Source organism: Octopus sinensis, linkage group LG13, assembly GCF_006345805.1.
Source record: "Octopus sinensis linkage group LG13, ASM634580v1, whole genome shotgun sequence".
Lineage (NCBI taxonomy): Eukaryota > Metazoa > Mollusca > Cephalopoda > Octopoda > Octopodidae > Octopus > Octopus sinensis.
This window is the reverse complement of record NC_043009.1, coordinates 55,328,918-55,348,142: the sequence shown is the minus strand read 5'-3', so window position 1 is coordinate 55,348,142 and position 19,225 is coordinate 55,328,918. Positions and strand designations below refer to the sequence as shown.

The 19,225-nt window shown below is 37.5% G+C and overlaps 1 long non-coding RNA gene across 1 annotated transcript; it reads right to left on the bottom strand.

The window, feature by feature from the left end:
* Positions 1 to 60: 60 nt before the first annotated feature.
* LOC118765821 lies at positions 61 to 13,983 on the bottom strand. Its single transcript, XR_005001704.1, has 3 exons — positions 13,973 to 13,983; positions 1,827 to 1,831; positions 61 to 228 (listed from the first exon to the last, which is right to left on the bottom strand). It is a non-coding gene; the product is annotated as an uncharacterized LOC118765821 (long non-coding RNA).
* Positions 13,984 to 19,225: the final 5,242 nt, after the last annotated feature.

Here is a 19,225-nt window from a genome sequence, read left to right as displayed (position 1 = left end):
ATATAAACAGCCACAACCACACACACACACACGCACATACATGTTCAGTCATTACACACACACACACACAGGCCTGTGCTCATGGACATACCCACACATACACACATACTTCCTTCTCTTGCACTTTCCTGTCTTAGAAGGAACTTTTTCTTCACTCATTCCCTTTCACTGAGTCACTTCAATATGTGACCGTGTGTGTATCGTTGGCGATTTTCTTTTTCTATATTTCTGGACTTTTTCTATATTTCTGATGAAGAGCTCTGCTTGAAATGTGAAATCCTCTTTCTTTTCTTTGCTTTCCTGAGTATCCAATAACACAGTACTTGTTCCATGTCCTCATGTTGTTGATTTTTCTTGCTTGTTCTTGTTTGGATTGAGTATGTATGTATGTATATATATATATATATATATATATATAAAGTTAATCCAAACAAGAAAGCACAAAAAAAACACAACAACGCGAGGACATGGAACAAATATAGTATTATTGGATGCTCAGGAAAGAAGGAGGGTTTAACGTTTTGAGCGGAGCTCTTCGTCGGAAACATAGGAGAAGGAAAGATCCAGAGAAGGGAAGACAGAGGGAAAAAAATCGCCAACAGTATACATGAGGTCACATATATATATATATATATATATATTATATACATATATACCACAGTAAGCACATAAATGTGAAACAAGGTGGGTAAAAGAGTACTCATATATATACAAATATTTTATAATTATAAACATAATTATAATTAGGGTTCAGCTAATTGCTTCACTGAATTTAGAAATATATATAAACTTTATATGATTGATACTTTGAAAACATGAGCATAATAAATAATTTCATATATATTTATATATTATATAGTTGAGTGAAATTTTTGAAGTAAATGTTATTTACAATAAAAGTTTACACAACTTCTGCATAAAATCTCTCACTTCAGTTTGTCAGCATTGAGTATCTCTGACCGTTACTCACTCCCACTCTGTTTGTTGTTTTAGCTTCCCCATGCCAGTGCGACCAATGTGAAACACATTGCTTTTAATTATAAGTAAGATAAGAAAAGATTAGTTAAGCATTAAGAAAGCAGAATCAACTATCAAATACAAAGGACAAACAGAACAACGCAGTAGAGTCTCTGTTACAGCAAGGAAGTAGAGACACTGTTGGATAATTTAGAAAACTTTAAACTGTTTCATTAAGCATTATGAAACAAATACAAAAATTAAACAACGCCTCCAGCTCATGTCAAATGATTTAGAAAGCAAATCTTATAAACTGGAACAAATTCAACAGCTTCAAAAAAATAGTATATATACAGGGTGTCCCAAAAAAATGTATACACATAGTGGTTCGGCAAAAGAGAACGATAGAATAAGTACTAGGCTTACAAAGAATAACAAATTTACAATTATTTAAGGTGTGTATACATTTTTTTGGGACACCCTGTATATATATATGTATATATATGTCCCTTTTGCTGTCCTGGTGTTCGTATGCATTCGATCCTTCTTCCAGGAAATCTACGCTTCCAGCTTAGTTTTTCTAATGCTCGTTGCTTAGTTTTTCTTGGAGGGCTGGCCGTGATCTAGTAATCTCAAGATTAATCAGCCGAAATTACTACGATGATCCGGTTCTTGACTGAAGACTGAGGGGTTCGAATGTCCTGTCCATGTTTATTGTATCGTCTTCTAAGAGTTATACGTTCTTGTCCATGTTGTATTTTTCTACATACCTTAATATATATATATATATATATATATATATATATCATCTCCTTCCAGTCCCCTCCCCGTCTCGTGATATCTTACGTTTTTATTTCTTCTGCACCAACCCTTCCTTGTCATCGTTCCTCCTTACCCAACCTTCCCCACTGGTGCTTCCCTATATTACCTGCACCCCCCCCACTATCTCTCCCTCTCTTTCCACTGGTGGAACCTTTCTCAGCTAGACCCCCCCCAACTCAACTCTAAAAAAGCTTGAACCGATCGTGACCGATGCCGGACCCCCCGGCCCCTGTGCAGGTGGCACGTAAAAAGCACCCACTCCACTCGCGGAGTGGTTGGCGTTAGGAAGGGCATCCAGCCGTAGAAACTCTGCCAGATCAGACTGGAGCCTGGAGCGGCCTCTGGCTTCCCAGACCCCGGTCAAACCGTCCAACCCGTGCTAGCGCGGAAAACGGACGTTAAACGATGATGATGATGATGATGATGATATCATCATCGTTTAGTGTTCTCTTTCCATGCTGGCATGGGTTAGATGGCTTGACATAGAGCTTGCTAGCAACGAGCTGTCCAGACTCAAACTGTCTATTGTGACATGGTTTTTATGGCGTGATGCCCTTCCTAATGCCAACCACTTAAAAGAGTGTCTTGGGTGTATTTTACGCATATATATATATATATATATATATATATAAAGGAAATGAAGAAAATGCTGACAAAATAATTTAAGTAATTAATTAGGTGAAAGTTCTTTTTACCGGTTGCGCATTTGTTATGCTTATCAAAAGTTTTTTTAAGAGAGATAGAGTTCCTTTCTGATAGATTTTTTCCTCTTATCTGAGATAAGAGGAAAAAAAATCTATCAGAAAGGAACTCTATCTCTCTTAAAAAATCTTTTGATAAGCATAACAAATGCGCAACCGGTAAAAAGAACTTTCACCTAATTAAATTATTTAAATTACTTAAATTATTTTGTCAGCATTTTCTTCATTTCCATTTTTATATATCACAACTCGTGTTCCACATCTCCTTTTTTAAATATATATATATATACAAAGACATATAGTATATTATATATACTATAAGATAAGATAAAAAAAAAAGATAAGTAATAGTAAAACAAAAGTTTTGAGATAAAGAGATATGTGGCTGATAATAGGTTTTAGAGTTTTGTCGTGGGGGTAAGGGTCGTAAATCACTTCCTAGTTTCGGCGGGGGGGGGGGTTGAAATTTGATATTGTTGTGATGAGTGGTCAGTCTACACCTATCCACCACTACAGGTTTATAGTGTGTGTGTGTGCATGCATATACACACATACATGCATACATACACACATGCGTACGTACATACATACATACATGCATGCATGCATACAGGCATGCATATATACATACATACATACACACATACATACGTACATATATATATAATGAACTAACTGTTACTTTCTCAGATGCAGCACGGATTTTTGTCAGTGAACAGGTCGCGGTCTTAAAGCGACGAAGATATTTTAACAAATTAAACTTAAATGTTGAAGTGAATCGAACGGCCTTTGTGTGTTTCTTAAATGGCTTACAAACACCTTCCACGCTGCAATTGTTTTCGTTTCAGCACACGATCTCAGATCAAGTCACTTGCTATGCAAGTACATCCCTGTAATATTATATATGTTTATATGTATTCATATGTGTGTGTTTGTATGTTTTATAGCTATATGAGCTATATGTGCATGTGTGTATTTAGATATGTTTGTATACACACACACACACACACACACACACACACATAAATTCCTCATTGATATTAAAGAAAATATTTCTTTCTTACCCCCCTCTCTCTCTCCCTCTCTCTCTCTCTCTCTTTCTCTCTCTCTCTCTCTCTCTCTCTCTCTCTCTCTCTCTCTCTCTCTCTCTCTTCTCTCTCTGCTCTCTCATCTGTCTCTCTCTCTCTCTCTCATCTCTCTCTCTCTCTCTCTCATCGTCCACTCATTTCTGGCTAGAGTTTCCTGAGTTGATTTGACTAGTTAGAAGATAACTTATTTCCAATGGTTAAGGCATGCTTTCTACGAGACGGATGATTGATAGATACCATTAGTAAACTTTTTCAAGGGGTATTTAGGGGGCTTCTCACTCTCACACCCTCACCACAACCACAGGAACCCCCCCTACCCTTCTTCTATTCTGTTATTTAATAGTCTCGTTGGTCATGCATGTGTCCCCTATTAATCAGAGTCTCCTGAGAGGCTGACATCAAAGCAATGCACATGCTTGATGTAGGAGGATGAGATGGTAGGGGTGCATAAAGATCAGTGGTTGTGGTGGTGGTGGTGGTGGTGGGTGACAGAATTTCTTTATACATAATCAATGTCCATTTTTCATATCGCCTCTCTCACATTATCATTATTATTATTATTATTATTATTATTATTATTTTATTATTATTATTATTATTATTATTTATCATTATTATCCCATTCCCTGCTCTTTGCAAAGAAATGCCCCACTGCACTGAATTTGGCAAAACATCAGAATAAACGATGCCTTGGGATAGAAGACCTTCTCCAAACTGTACTAATGTTAAATATCATGCCTGTTTCCTTATCATTCTCTTTCGTTTCTTCATATTTTCCTGCCAATTAACCTATTGAGAGTATATAATGGAGAAAAATAGAGAGAGAGAGGATGAGGAAAAGAAAGACAAGATATAAATAGAAAAATTTCAAGACACTGGGTGAGAAAGAGACAGTGATACACACACACCACACACACACACACACAATACACACACACACACACACATACATAAATGCACATATATAAATATATACACATAATATATATATAGATATATATATATATACACACAAACATATATATAATATATATATACATGCATATATATATATATAATATATATATATATATATCTATATATCATGGTGTGTATGTGTGCATATACATACATATACTTACATAAGCAATATTGTCATATATATGTCTGCGTATATATATATATATATATATATATATATATATATATATGCATATCATAAGCAACAATACTGTCAAAATTGTGTGTGTGTGAGAGAGAGAGAGAATAAAGGGGAGGGAGGAGAGAAATAAAAAATAGGAGAGAGAATGAAGGTTGAAGAGGGGAAAAAATGTGACAATTGAATGGAAAAGATGCAAAAGAAAGACAATGTCTTTTAGAATTTGCAAATCGGTTAAATGAAGCCATTAGTGATAAAAAGTTCATTGTGAAATCAGGGCTCTGTAAAAAGGTCTTGTGTATAACTGGAAGAATAAGATATGGAGAAGGGATTGAGTGCTTTGGTTTACTGCCCAGAGGGAAAGAGCTTTACCTATGCAAATATGAGATTATCCATGGAACAGTGCTGGTACCGTTGTGAAATGGTAACAGTGGCACAAGAGTTCATTTGAATATGTCGTTATGGAGAGATGGTGGGGGAAGAGATAAAAACACTGAAAGGGAGATAGTAAGAGATAGATTAGATAGATAGATAGATGGATAGATAGATAGGTAGTTAGATACATACATACATACATACATACATACATACATTACATACATACGACAGACAGACAGACAGACAGACAGACAGACAGAGAGTGAGAGAGAGAGAGAAGAAATTGTAGGATTTCAGAGAAGAGAAGCAAAGTCCACAGATTATTTTAAATGATTTTTTAGAAATACATAACAGAAACAAAATAATCAACATTGTTGCTAATGACATTTTGGAGATAGTACAAAGATGCTGCTGTGTTACTCTCTCTCTCTCCTTCTCTCTCTCTCCTCTCTCTCTCTATGTATATATATATATAATATATATATATATACACACACATACACATATATGTATATGTATGTATGTGTATACACACACACACACATATATATATATATGACATAATGTATATGTGTATATACATATATATACATATATATGATATATATATATAGATATATAATATATATATATATATATATATATATATATATATATATATTATATATATATATATATATATTCAGTATTCATATATTATTGCAGCTGATGATTCACTCCCTCTGCAACTGTGCGTATATGTATTTATTTAGGCAACAAACGGAAAATCATTTGTTCAAATAAATAAACTTTATATATCATATACTGAGTACTTTTCCTCACATTTGTACGCCCAAACTCTGGTGTGTATGTGTGCGTGTGTGTGTGTGTGTATCTAACCCATGCAAGCATAGAAAAGTGGTTAATATATATGCACACATATATGTGTGTATGTGTTGTGTATATATATATATATGTGTGTGTGTGTGTGTGTGTGTGCCTATGTGTATATATATATATATATATATATATATATATATATATATATATATATATATGCAACTCCATTCTGTTGAGAAGTCCTTTCTTTATCTTGCTAGCTACTTGACAGCCTTACTAGTGTTGGTTCAAGAAAAGAGTACCAGTACATTCTGTAAAGTGGTTGGCATTATGAAGCTATAGAAACCATGCCAGAATAGATACTGGATCTTGTCACAGAATGCCAAGTTATTGGATACCATAAAACTGTCCAACCCTTACAAGCATGGATGGCAGACACATTATATTATGATGATGACTATGATATTGAAGAAACATCTTGATATTCCCAGAAAGGTTATAATGTGTGTGTGTGTGTGTGTGTGTGTGTGTGTGTGTGTGTGTAGTAACTAGACATATTGACCTCCACATGGCTCAATTTAATTTCTTAATTTGTCTGAGGTATTATTTATTGAGTGTCCGATAACTAATAAGAAACTAGTTGAAGTTATAAGCAATGTCTATGTGAAATAAATAACGGAAAGAGTCAATATAAGATATACTCATATAAAAAAAATATGCTTATATTTACTTTACTGTAACTCTACTGGGATATCAAGATATTTTTGCATCAATACACTTCTTCAGCTGCTGTTGAAAGAGACAGGTTTCTGTGAATCCTTGTTACAAATAGCAGCTGGCTTGACCACAATGAGAGGGACATAAAACGAACAGAATGTACAAGTGGAATGACACAAATGTTTATAACAACTGCAAAACATCCTGTCTTGTCAAGATAGAGGAAATATCTCCAAAATGTCTTACAAAGAAATATATTAAGTTAGAAAACTTAAAATATCTAGCAGCTATATATATATATATATATATATATATATTTCTTTACTACCCACAAGGGGCTAAACACAGAGAGGACAAACAAAGACAGACAAATGGATTAAGTCGATTATATTGACCCCAGTGTGTAACTGGTACTTATTTAATCGACCCTGAGAGGATGAAAGGTAAAGTCGACTTTGGTGGAATTTGAACTCAGAACGTAGCGGCAGACGAAATACCGCTAAGCATTTCGGCTGAGCGTGCTAACGTTTCTGCCAGCTCGCCACCTTATATATATATCATCAGTTATATATATATCATCATCACCACCACCACCACCATCACTATCATCATCCTCATCATTGTCATCGAACAGGTTGAATTGCACAAGTATCTTGGAGTCTGAATCTCTGATGAAACCACATGTAAGAAAAAAATTAAGATATGGCTAGCCATGGCAAGAACATCCATAGAAAAACTTAATAATATCTGGACCAGAAAAGTGTCTCACCTAAGTTAAAAACGAGGCTGGTGCAAGCGCTCATTTGGCCAATAGTCATTTTCATGGTTGTGAAGCATGATCTCTGAACAAATTTGAAGAGAACATAATCAATGCATTCGAAATGTGGTATAGAGGGGAATTTTAAGAGTATCTTACATGGATCATTGGACAACTGAATGTGTGTCGTAACAAATACACAAAAGATGTAATAAAATGAAAGCTCATCTATTATGGCCATATACGAAAAAGCAGATGTTTGGAAAATATTATCATGGAAAGAATAGCAACGAGCAGTTGATGAAGAGGTAAGCAAAGAACATAGACAATATCAAGAACTAGTTGGACAATAGTGGTAAGGCAGCTGCAGAACTTGTGCTTAATCGGGAAAACTTTCTTTATCTTGTCATATTCTTCAGGTATATTAGCTTTGTTTGTTGTTTCTTCACTTCATATTTTTTCATTTTGTTTTGACTTCTCTTTTAAGTTCTTGTTTAATTCTCTTTTTTTTTAACTCAGTCGCTTTAACCCTTTCGATACCAACCTGGCTGAACCCGCTTCTGGCTCTGTAGTACAAATGTCTTGTTTTCATAAGTTTCAAATTAAAATCTTCCACCAAACCTTAGTCGCAATTTATGTTCCTAACACCAGCGTAATGGTAACTAAGTTATTTTATCAAATTCTTTGTTATATTTAAAATAATTGGAAGAAACACAGAACATCTCAACAGAAATATGCAAACACTAAAGGGTTAAAGCAAAACAAACAACAACAGACACATGCTTATATTAGAAATGGTTAAGTCTGGAATTTTTTTCTTTTTCAGTTGTCATGCTCAAATTGAATTCTCGTGTCTTGACTATTCTTAACCAATGCAGTTATATTGTCATCAACCAACAGCTAACTAATCTATGGCAGTCAGACTGAAGAAAACTATTGATCTCATCTTCAGCTGTTTCAGGCCAGCCCCACGACAGGATGTTCCCTAATAAACACAAATGGAAGCAAGTGTAACATCAGAGCCCATGACAGCTAATAATATTAATGAGTTCCCCAACTATGGAATCTACTGTTACATTAGAGCCTCTGACAGCTAATATTCATCAGTTCTCCAACCATTCATTCTAAATTCTATTCAATGCTTGTCAACTGGCAAAATTTTAATTCGTTTTAACCTTGTCATTTATAGCGCAGCTCATTTCAATCTCCTGATATGTATGTCATAATCATTTCTTAAATATATATATATATATACATATATATATATATATTATATTATATATATATATATAATATATATATATATATATATATTATATATATACTCTTTTACTCTTTTACTTGTTTCAGTCAGTTGACTGCGCCCATACTGGAGCACTGCCTTTAGTCGAGCAACTCGACCCCGGGACTTATTCTTTGTAAGCCCAGTACTTATTCTATTGGTCTCTTTTTGCCGAACCGCTAAGTGACGGGGACATAAACACACCAGCATCGGTTGTCAAGCAATGCTAGGGGGACAAACACAGACACACAAACACACACACATACATATATATATACATATATACGACAGGCTTCTTTCAGTTTCCGTCTACCAAATCCACTCACAAGGCTTTGGTCGGCCCGAGGCTATAGCAGAAGACACTTGCCCAAGGTGCCACACAGTGAGACTGAACCCGGAACCATGTGGTTGGTAAACAAGCTACTTACCACTAGGGAATAAATCCAAACTTACAGGGAAAAATTAGATTTAGGATTAAATCCAATTTTATAGTATAAATATATTATATTATTATATTAAATTAAAGATAAAACCACTATTAGGCAAATCAAACAGTGAAAAACATAAGCCAATACATAGAATTAATTTAAAAATATAATAGTTAAAAATAAAAAATTATTTAAAGAATTTAAACTAATAAATTTTATATATATATACAAATATATATATATATATACAAAATGAGAAAATGGAGAAATATATCTAAATCAATCATCAACTATCAGATAATACCGAATCATATACTTTATTAAAACACTACACAATAGCAAAGAGATTAGACATTAATACAGTACAATAATTACAAACAATATGGTGAGATATAACTAAATAAATATAACAAGATATAAAAATACATTTACATTATAACTGACAGCTGTTTCGGCCATGAAGATAGGTATGTCTCATTTAACCTATTAGCCATATAATGCAGGTATAAATGAAACATTAACAAGAATATCTTACGGCCTCTTCGGAGATTCTAATGCAAACCCTAAAATAATTTACATCTAAATATAAATATGAGTGCATACATACTCATATTCTTACATATATATACATATATATACATATACACAATAATACAATATAAACAATATAAATTAATATACATCAACAAACACAATAATGTTCCATATTGAACGCCACAGCTCCTCAACCAACATATATATATATATATATATATATATATATATATATATAAAGTTATGACTATTTAATTTGCCAAGTTATATGACTAACAATGAATTGCTTGATGTTACATTTTTTTTGTATTATTATTAGAGGCTCAGTTATGGCTGTGTGGTTTAGAAGCTCATTTTTTGCAACTCCTTGGCTCCAGGTTCAGTCTTATTTCTTTACTACCCACAAGGGGCTAAACATAGAGGGGGACAAACAGGGACAGACAAACAGATTAGGTCGATGGGATCGACCCCAGTGTGTAACTGGTACTTATTCAACTGACGGCGAGCTGGCAGAAACGTTAGCACGCCGGGCGAAATGCTTAGCGGTATTTCGTCTGTGTTACGTTGTGAGTTCAAATTCCGCCGAGGTCGACTTTGCCTTTCATCCTTTCGGGGTCGATAAATTAAGTACCAGTTACGCACTGGGGTCGATGTAATCGACTTAATACCTATGTCTGTCCTTGTTTGTCCCCTCTGTGTTTAGCCCCTTGTGGGTAATAAAGAAATAGGTATTAAGTCGATTACATCGACCCCAGAGCATAACTGGTACTTAATTTATCGACCCCGAAAGGATGAAAGGCAAAGTTGACCTCGGCGGAATTTGAACTCACAACGTAACGCAGACGAAATACCGCTAAGCATTTCGCCCAGTGTGCTAACGTTTCTGCCAGCTCGCCGTCAGTTAAATAAGTACCAGTTACGCACTGGGGTCGATCTCATCGACTTAATCCGTTTGTCTGTCCCTGTTTGTCCCCTCTGTGTTTAGCCCCTTGTGGGCAATAAAGAAATAAGACTGAACCTGAAGCCAAGGAGTTCTGAGTTCAAATTCCGCCGAGGTTGACTTTGCCTTTCATCCTTTCGGGGTCGATAAATTAAGTACCAGTTACGCACTGGGGTCGATGTAATCAACTTAATACCTATGTCTGTCCTTGTTTGTCCTCTCTGTGTTTAGCCCCTTGTGGGTAATAAAGAAATAGGTACTTATTTAACTGACCCCGAAAGGATGAAAGGCAAAGTCGACTTCGGTGGAATTTAAATGCAGAACATAAAGACAGACGAAATACCGCCAAGCATTTCACCCGGCATGCTAACGATTCTGCCAGCTCACTGCCTTTTTTTAATAAAACTCAGTACGTAGTAGCAGATGAAATACCGCTGAGCATTTCGCCCGGTGTACTAACATTTCTGCCAGCTTGCCACTTCAGGTTCGGTCTTACAGTGCAGTACCTTGAGCAGGTGTCATGCCTTGTGACTGAATTTGGTTGAGGGAAGCTATGTGAAAATCTTGCCATATATATGTATATGTGTATAAGTGTGAATGTCTTTGTGTTTGTGTCTTCTCCCAGCATTTGACAACTGGTGTTGGTTTGTTTACTTCCTTGTAACTTAGCAGTTTGGTAAAAGAGACCAGAACAGTAAGTACGAGACTTTAAAAATAATGTACTGGGGTTGATTTGTTTGATTAAACCCTTCAAGGTGGTGTCCCAGCATGGTTACATTCCAATAACTGAAACAAGTACAAAAAAAAAGATAAAAGATGTATATAATAAATATAGGCAAATCGAAAATAAAAAAAAATCAGGAAAAATACTTGAAGAGCCATGAAGTGGGACTGAACACAAAACCATGTGGTGAGGAAGCAAACTTCTTAACTACACACATACCCATTCCTGTGCTTCAAATGTATGTATGTATGTATGTATGTGTGTGTGTGTGTGTGTGGTGTGTGTGTGTGTGTGTGTATGTATGTATGTATGTATGTATATATGTGTGTATGTGTGTATGTGTGTATGTGTATGTATGTGTGTGTGTATGTATGTGTGTGTATGTATGTATGTATGTATTCGTGTGTGTATGTATGTGTGTGTATGTATGTGTGTGTATGTATGTATGCGTGTGTGTATGTATGTATGCGTGTGTGTATGTATGTATGCGTGTGTGTATGTATGTATGTATGTATGTATGTGTGTGTGTATGTATGTGTGTACGTATGTATGCGTGTGCGTATGTATGTATGCGTGTGTGTATGTATGTATGCGTGTGTGTATGTATGTATGTGTATGTATGTGTGTGTTGTATGTATGTATGTATGTGTGTGTGTGTGGTGTGTGTGTGTATGTATGTATGTATGTGTGTGTGTATGTATGTGTGTACGTATGTATGCGTGTGCGTATGTATGTATGCGTGTGTGTATGTATGTATGCGTGTGTGTATGTATGTGTGTGTGTACGTATGTATGTATGTGTGTGTATGTATGTATGTGTGTGTATGTATGTATGCGTATGTGTATGTATGTATATATGTGTGTATGTATGTATTTATGTATGTGTGTATGTATGTATGTGTGTATGTGTGTCAGGTCACTGTTGAGTGCTACTGGTAACATGTAATCCAGTACAACCTGTTGCATGGTTGGGTCATTGGTGACTAAACTGGCAACCCCACCAGGCTTGCTTGGTGAGGAGGGTGATTGTCGGACACCCTGCAGGATGAAAAACAAGACTCATCAAAGGGCTGAGGAACTCGTGAGCAGTCAACTGCCATCCAACAAATATGTGTAAATATGTATATATCAATAATAAATCTCCGAGCGAGATATAAACAGTAGCTGCACAACATTGTTAAGTATATTTGCCACCTAAATGTGGCTAACCCTTAAGGGTTGATGCTACTGTAGCTTGTAGCCCCAGGAAGACATCTCCTCCAGCTGGCTATTGACACACTGTCTGTGCCCTATCAGTATTTGCAAAGGGAAGTAATCATTCCCATCTGCAGCCTGACGTGATACACACGGACCCGGGTTTCTGAATATTGATCCATCATCAGCATGTGACAACCACCGGTTGGTAATGGGAAGTGGTTCTCAATATAAATAAATATATAAATATATAAATATTGGGTTTGTGCCAGGGAAAAGTACTACTGATGCTATATTCCTGGTAAGGCAGCTGCAGGAGAAATACCTAGCCAAAGATAAGCCCCTGTACCTGGCTTTTGTTGACATGGAGAAAGCCTTCGACAGGGTCCCCCGATCCCTTATCTGGTGGGCAATGAGGAAACTAGGGATAGATGAATGGTTAGTGAGAGCTGTGCGGGCCATGTACAGGGACGCCGCTAGTAGGGTGAGGGTTGGAAATGTGTACAGTGAAGAATTCCGGGTAGAGGTAGGAGTCCACCAAGGCTCAGTACTCAGCCCCCTCCTATTTATCATAGTCCTCCAGGCAATAACGGAGGAATTCAAGATAGGATGCCCTTGGGAGCTCCTCTATGCTGATGACCTTGCTCTAATTGCTGAGTCGCTATCAGAACTGGAGGAGAAGTTTCAGGTGTGGAAACAAGGATTAGAATCGAAGGGCCTCAGAGTCAATCTAGCTAAAACCAAAGTCGTAATCAGTAGGAAGGTAGACAAATCACAAACACCTTCAGGTAGATGGCCCTGCTCGATCTGTAGAAAAGGTGTAGGTAGAAACTCTATAAGATGCACCAAGTGTAAGCTATGGACACATAAGAGATGCAGCAATGTCAAAGGAAGGCTAACTAGGAAGATGGTTTTTGTATGTGGCAGATGCTCAGGAACAATAACACTGAAAATGCTCTGAGACCAACTTCCGTCACTTTCCAGGGAGAAAAACTAGAAATAGTTGATAGTTTCCGTTACCTAGGTGACCAAGTCAGCAGCGGGGGCGGGTGTGCTGAAAGTGTAACTGCTAGAGTAAGAATAGCTTGGGCAAAGTTCAGAGAGCTCTTACCTCTGCTGGTGACAAAAGGCCTCTCGCACAGAGTGAAAGGCAGACTGTATGATGCGTGTGTACGAACAGCCATGCTACATGGCAGTGAAACATGGGCCGTGACTGCTGAGGATATGCGTAAGCTCGCTAGAAACGAAGCCAGTATGCTCCGATGGATGTGTAATGTCAGTACTCATACTCGGCAGAGTGTAAGTACCTTGAGAGAAAAGCTGGACCTAAGAAGCATCAGTTGTGGTGTGCAAGAGAGACGTTTGCGCTGGTATGGTCATGTGGCGAGAATGGATGAAGATAGTTGTATGAAAAAGTGCCACACCCTAGCGGTTGAGGGAACCTGTGGAAGAGGCAGACCCAGGAAAACCTGGGACGAGGTGGTGAAGCACGACCTTCGAACTTTAGGTCTCACTGAGGAAATGACTAGAGACCGAGACCTCTGGAAGTGTGCTGTGCGCGAGAAGACCCGGCAGGACAAGTGAGTCCATAACCCGTGGCCTTCTACATGAGATGGAGCCAGCCTACGTATGCATACCTTCCCTTCTTGGGACACAAAACTCTACTTGTGAAGACGTGATGAGGCAAGTGAGGATCAGAATCGAAATCGATCAATGGAAATTGTGGATGTGCTACCAGTGCCGGTGGCATGTCAAAACTCTGCTTGTGAAGACCCGTTGAGGCAAGTGACGATCAGAATCGAAATCGATCAATGGAAATCGATCAATGGAAATTGCAGATGTGTTACCAGTGCCGGTGGCATGTAAGAGAACTTTCCGTTTCGCGACCGTTGCCAGCACCGCCCCGTTTCGTGTCCGTTGCCAGCCTCGCCTGGCCCTCGTGCCGGTGGCACATAAAAAGCACCATCCGTTCGTGGCCGTTTGCCAGCTCTGTCTGGCACCAGTGCGGGTGGCACGTAAAAAGCACCCACTACACTCACGGAGTGGTTGGCGTTAGGAAGGGCATCCAGCCGTAGAAACACTGCCAGATTTGACTGGGCCTGATGAAGCCTTCTGGCTTCACAGACCCCAGTAGAACCGTCCAACCCATGCTAGCATGGAAAACGGACGCTAAACGATGATGATGATGATGATGATGATATATGTATGTATATATACTATTTCCAGTGACGAAAAGTTACTGATCTCAGAAAAGTGGAAACAAGCAATAATAAACCTCTGAGCGAGGTAAAAACAGTAGATACACGATATCCACTCACAAGGTTTTGGTTGGCTAGAGGTTACAGTTGAAGACATTTGCCCAATGTGCCGTGCAGTGGGACTGAACCTGAGACCACACAGCTCAGAAGCAAGCTTCTTCGCCATACAGCCACAGCTACACCTTGCTGCACAGTGAAACTGAACTCAAGAAATCATGATTTACAAATCATATAACACTAGCAAGCATTTAGTGTTGGGGCCCATAAGGATTGTAGTGATATGAATGTTAGTGAAAGGACATACAACCAAAAGCATGCAAATTTTGTATGTAGCATTAATCTTCTCATGAACTTTCTATATTCATTTGGACACTTTCTAATCTTCATTCTCATTATAAGTAAAATATTTTACTTACAAAATTATATGTATACCATGTAGAGGAATTTCCCTCACGTATTTCAATAGGCAAAGGCATATTTCCTCATATATAGGTATAGGAGTGGCTGTGTAGTACGTAGTTTGCTTACCAACCACATGGTTCCGGGTTCAATCCCACTGTGTGGCACCTTGGGCAAATGTCTTCTACTATAGCCTCGGGCCAACCAAAGCCTAGTGAGTGGATTTGGTAGACGGAAACTGAAAGAAGTCCGTCGTATATATGTTTATATATATATATATATATGTGTGTGTGTGTGTGTGTGTGTATATGTTTGTGTCTGTGTTTGTCCCCCCAACATCACTTGACAACCAATGCTGGTGTGTTTATGTCCCCGTAACTTAGCGGTTCGGCAAAAGAGACCGATAGAATAAGTACTAGGCTTACAAAGAGTAAGTCCTGGGGTCGATTTGCTTGACTAAAAGGCGGTGCTCCAGTATGGCCACAGTCAAATAACTGAAACAAGTAAAAGAGTAAAGGTGTATATTTCAATAGGCAACTATACGGTCTTGGGTTCAGTTCCCCTGCAAGGTATCTTAAGTGTCTTCTGCTATAATCCTGGGGCAACTAAAGCCTTGGGAATGGATTTGGTTGAAGGAAACTGAAAGAAACCTAACATATACATATATGTGTGTGCCCGTGTATGTGTGTGTGTGTGCGTGCATGCATGCGAGCGTGTATTTGAGTGTACCCTTGTCTTGATATCACGTGCTGGTTGTAAATGAGCATGATGTTCGTGTCCTTGGGAAATATTACTTTTTTCTTGGGAACAGGTGAAGGTTGACGACAAGAAGGGCACCTGGCCGTAGAATTTCTGCCTCAGCAAATTCCGCCATGCAACTGTGGAAAAGTGGACGTTAAATGATGAAGATTATGATCATCATCATCACCATCATCTCTCTATACACAGACGTTTCCAACACTTCAGATTCCTCCCTTTCTTTATTGTTAATAAAGTTGTTATAATGTGTATTGACTCCCTTTATGCATTGACTTCGATCTACCTTATGAATAGTGTTTTTAGAAATAATTGTCCTTTATCTAGCCTACAAGATCTAGTTTATGCTTCAAGCCAATTTGCAAAGCCAAACGTGTTTGAAAACCTCTCGACTATTGTGTATTCTCAGAAAGTCACGTTGTTGCTGTGTAGTCTCTATGTCATTTCTGTTCCAACAGACAAATGATCAAAGACATACCATTCACGATCTTCTCATTTTGAAGAGAATCCCTACTTTAATGTGTCTTTACCTTATTTTTAAGTAGCCTGATATAATTTGAAGGAAATTTGTCTGTTATTTCTTGCGAGTTGAATGACTCCGTAGAGGGTTTTCTCGTGAGACAATGTAGTTATAATGTACAGGGATCTCTAGATTTCCATTTCCAAGGAGATTTTGTGGGAACAAGTAGGAATAAACAGATGGTTCTTCCAGTATTTTCTTTCCTTTATTTCCCCTTTACAACTCTCTTCCTGTATATGTGTATATATAGTATATATATGTATATCATATATATATAGTCTGTATATACATACATACATATATGTAGATAGATAACTATATATAGAGAATATAAGTAAATAAATACATAAATATAAATAAATATACAAAAGTATCAATGCATGGATGTATATCATATAAATATAAATATATAGAGAACTATAAATAAAAAAGTACACCCCACAGACACACACACACGCGCATATACACATACACATGAAGAGTTTGTGGGAGGAATAGCATTAGTGTGGTGCGTAAATTTGCGTTTGATGTGTATATTCGCGTCAATTGAGTGTTTTTCCGATCCAGCAATTGGGAAAGAGAAAGTGGAGAAGCTGTACATCTGGGTGTTTCTTGTATACATCAAGTAAACCTCATTTACTACATGAAAAAAATGTCGTTAACTACACTTCGAATCCCACAACACATCTTACACACACCAACCATATAACCAACACCATTATCACTGCTAAACATAACTATCACCGCAAGCCCTCAGGGGCCAGGAGAAGAGTTCGCTGAAGTATGGTCCAAGAAGATACTGAAATGTATAAGTTGTGGGTTTACATGGGGAAGAAGAAGTGGTGGTGGGCGGTGGGTTCGCTAAGGTAAAAGTGGGGGGTGATGCCTGGGAGAAGTGGTAGGGACTGAGTAATTGCTTTGATCTTAGAAATCTTCCGCATTTATTAACGATGTTAAAGGTCGATATTAAAATATGACGTCACACCAAGTTAAAAGAGATACTGTGTTGTGTGAGGTGTGAAAGAATGATTAAAAAAGGGTCATAGAGAGAGGGAATAGAGGAAGAGAGAGGGAGAGAGAATATGTTTTGTTGTGTGTGGAACCAGACAAAATAGAATGAAAGAGAGAGAGAGAGAGAGAGAGAGAGAGCGAAATACAAAGAGGAAGAGAGAGAAAGAAAGAGTGAAAGCAAGCACTAAAGAATAAGAATTCTTAAAGGGAAAATGTGTTCCTGTTTCTCAATATAAAACAGGAGTCTGACAGTCAAGACACTGAGTATGTGTGATGAGGGGGTGTTTAGTATTTCTCAATGTTAGGTTTGTAAGAAAGGAAAAGACAAAGGAAACATAAAGACAGAAAGAGAGAGATTGTGTGTGTGTGTGTAGGTGTGTGTAGGCGAGTTCTCCGTGTGTGAGCGTCAAAGGACATATAATGAGTAATGAAAGACAACGATAGTTTGAGTATGTGTATGTATAAATAGTTAAATGGAAAGATAGAAAGACAGGTAGAGAGAGAGAGTGTGTTTGAGAGAGAGAGAGAGAGAGAGTGCGTGTGTATGAGGGGAGAGGATGTGTAAGTGAGAGAAAGTGTATGCGTGTGAGAATGAGAGAGAGAGAGAGAGTAAGAGAAATTGTCTGAGTGTGCATGAGTGTGGTTGTTTGAGAACAAATGCGTGTGAGAGAGAGAGAGAGGGAGAGAAAGAGAGAGAAAGAGCTAGAGAAAGAGCAAGAGAAAGATAGAGAAAGAGCAAGAGAGAGAGAGAGAAAGAGCAAGAGAAAGAGAGAGAGACCGCCAACTATTGGCAGCGTAGATTGTGTCGGTTGGCCGAATAATTGGTTGATTAGTTGAGGGAAGGATAGGGTTAGTGCGGAGAGTGGAAACAGCTCCCTAAACATTATGTCAGTACCTACTGACCTAACCAGTATTAAGCTTTGTGTCTGGTTATGTTTCGTCTGGACAGTGCATTTTACGCATATATTTGTGTGTGAATGTGAGTGGTGAACACGGAAGACAACGAGAGACAACGAATGAAGAGCAGAGAAGTAATACAAATAGAAGTGTGTTTGTGTGTCTGTGTGTGAAAGATTAAAGAGAGGAGGACTTTAGAATGAATGATAGCGGGTGAAAGAGAAGAAATACATAAGAGTATGAGTGCTTTGAAGTGAAAGAGAAAGACATATATATAGTTAGGTAGGTAGATAGATAGATAGATAGATAGATAGATAGATAGATAGATGATAGATAGATAGATAGATAGATAGATAGATAGATAGATAGATAGATAGATGATAGAAAGTTTGAGAGACAGACAAGAGAATAAAAAAAGGAGATGAAAGGATAGATTGATTTTTTTTTTTTTTACGTAGATATAAAACTTCGGAAAGGTGGTTGTGAAGTTCATTCTATTATGAGAAAAAAAAAATACCCCTTGCTGGCTTAGGACGAGAGAATCTGCTGGTTGACCTTTTTGTTCAGACTTGAATCGATCAAACACCCCGAAGTTTCGAAACAATGTCTCTGGGATTACATTAGTGCTTTTCCTTCCCTTTTTATTTTAAGAGATAGGGAAGATTTCTCTGCTATTTTCAGCAAGTTGAGCGATCACGAAGAGGTTTCCTTCGATAGATTATTTCACCTGTGGTGTCCAATGTTTCGGAACCGCTCTGGCTATTTCTTTAACCAAAACTTTTATCACTGACTATACTTACAGCATTGTTCTTCCATATACTTCGATTCATTAACATTTTCCGTCATATACCTTTGATGTCCTATGCTTCATGTGTTCGGCCTCCCACAGCCTTTCTTGCTATTTAA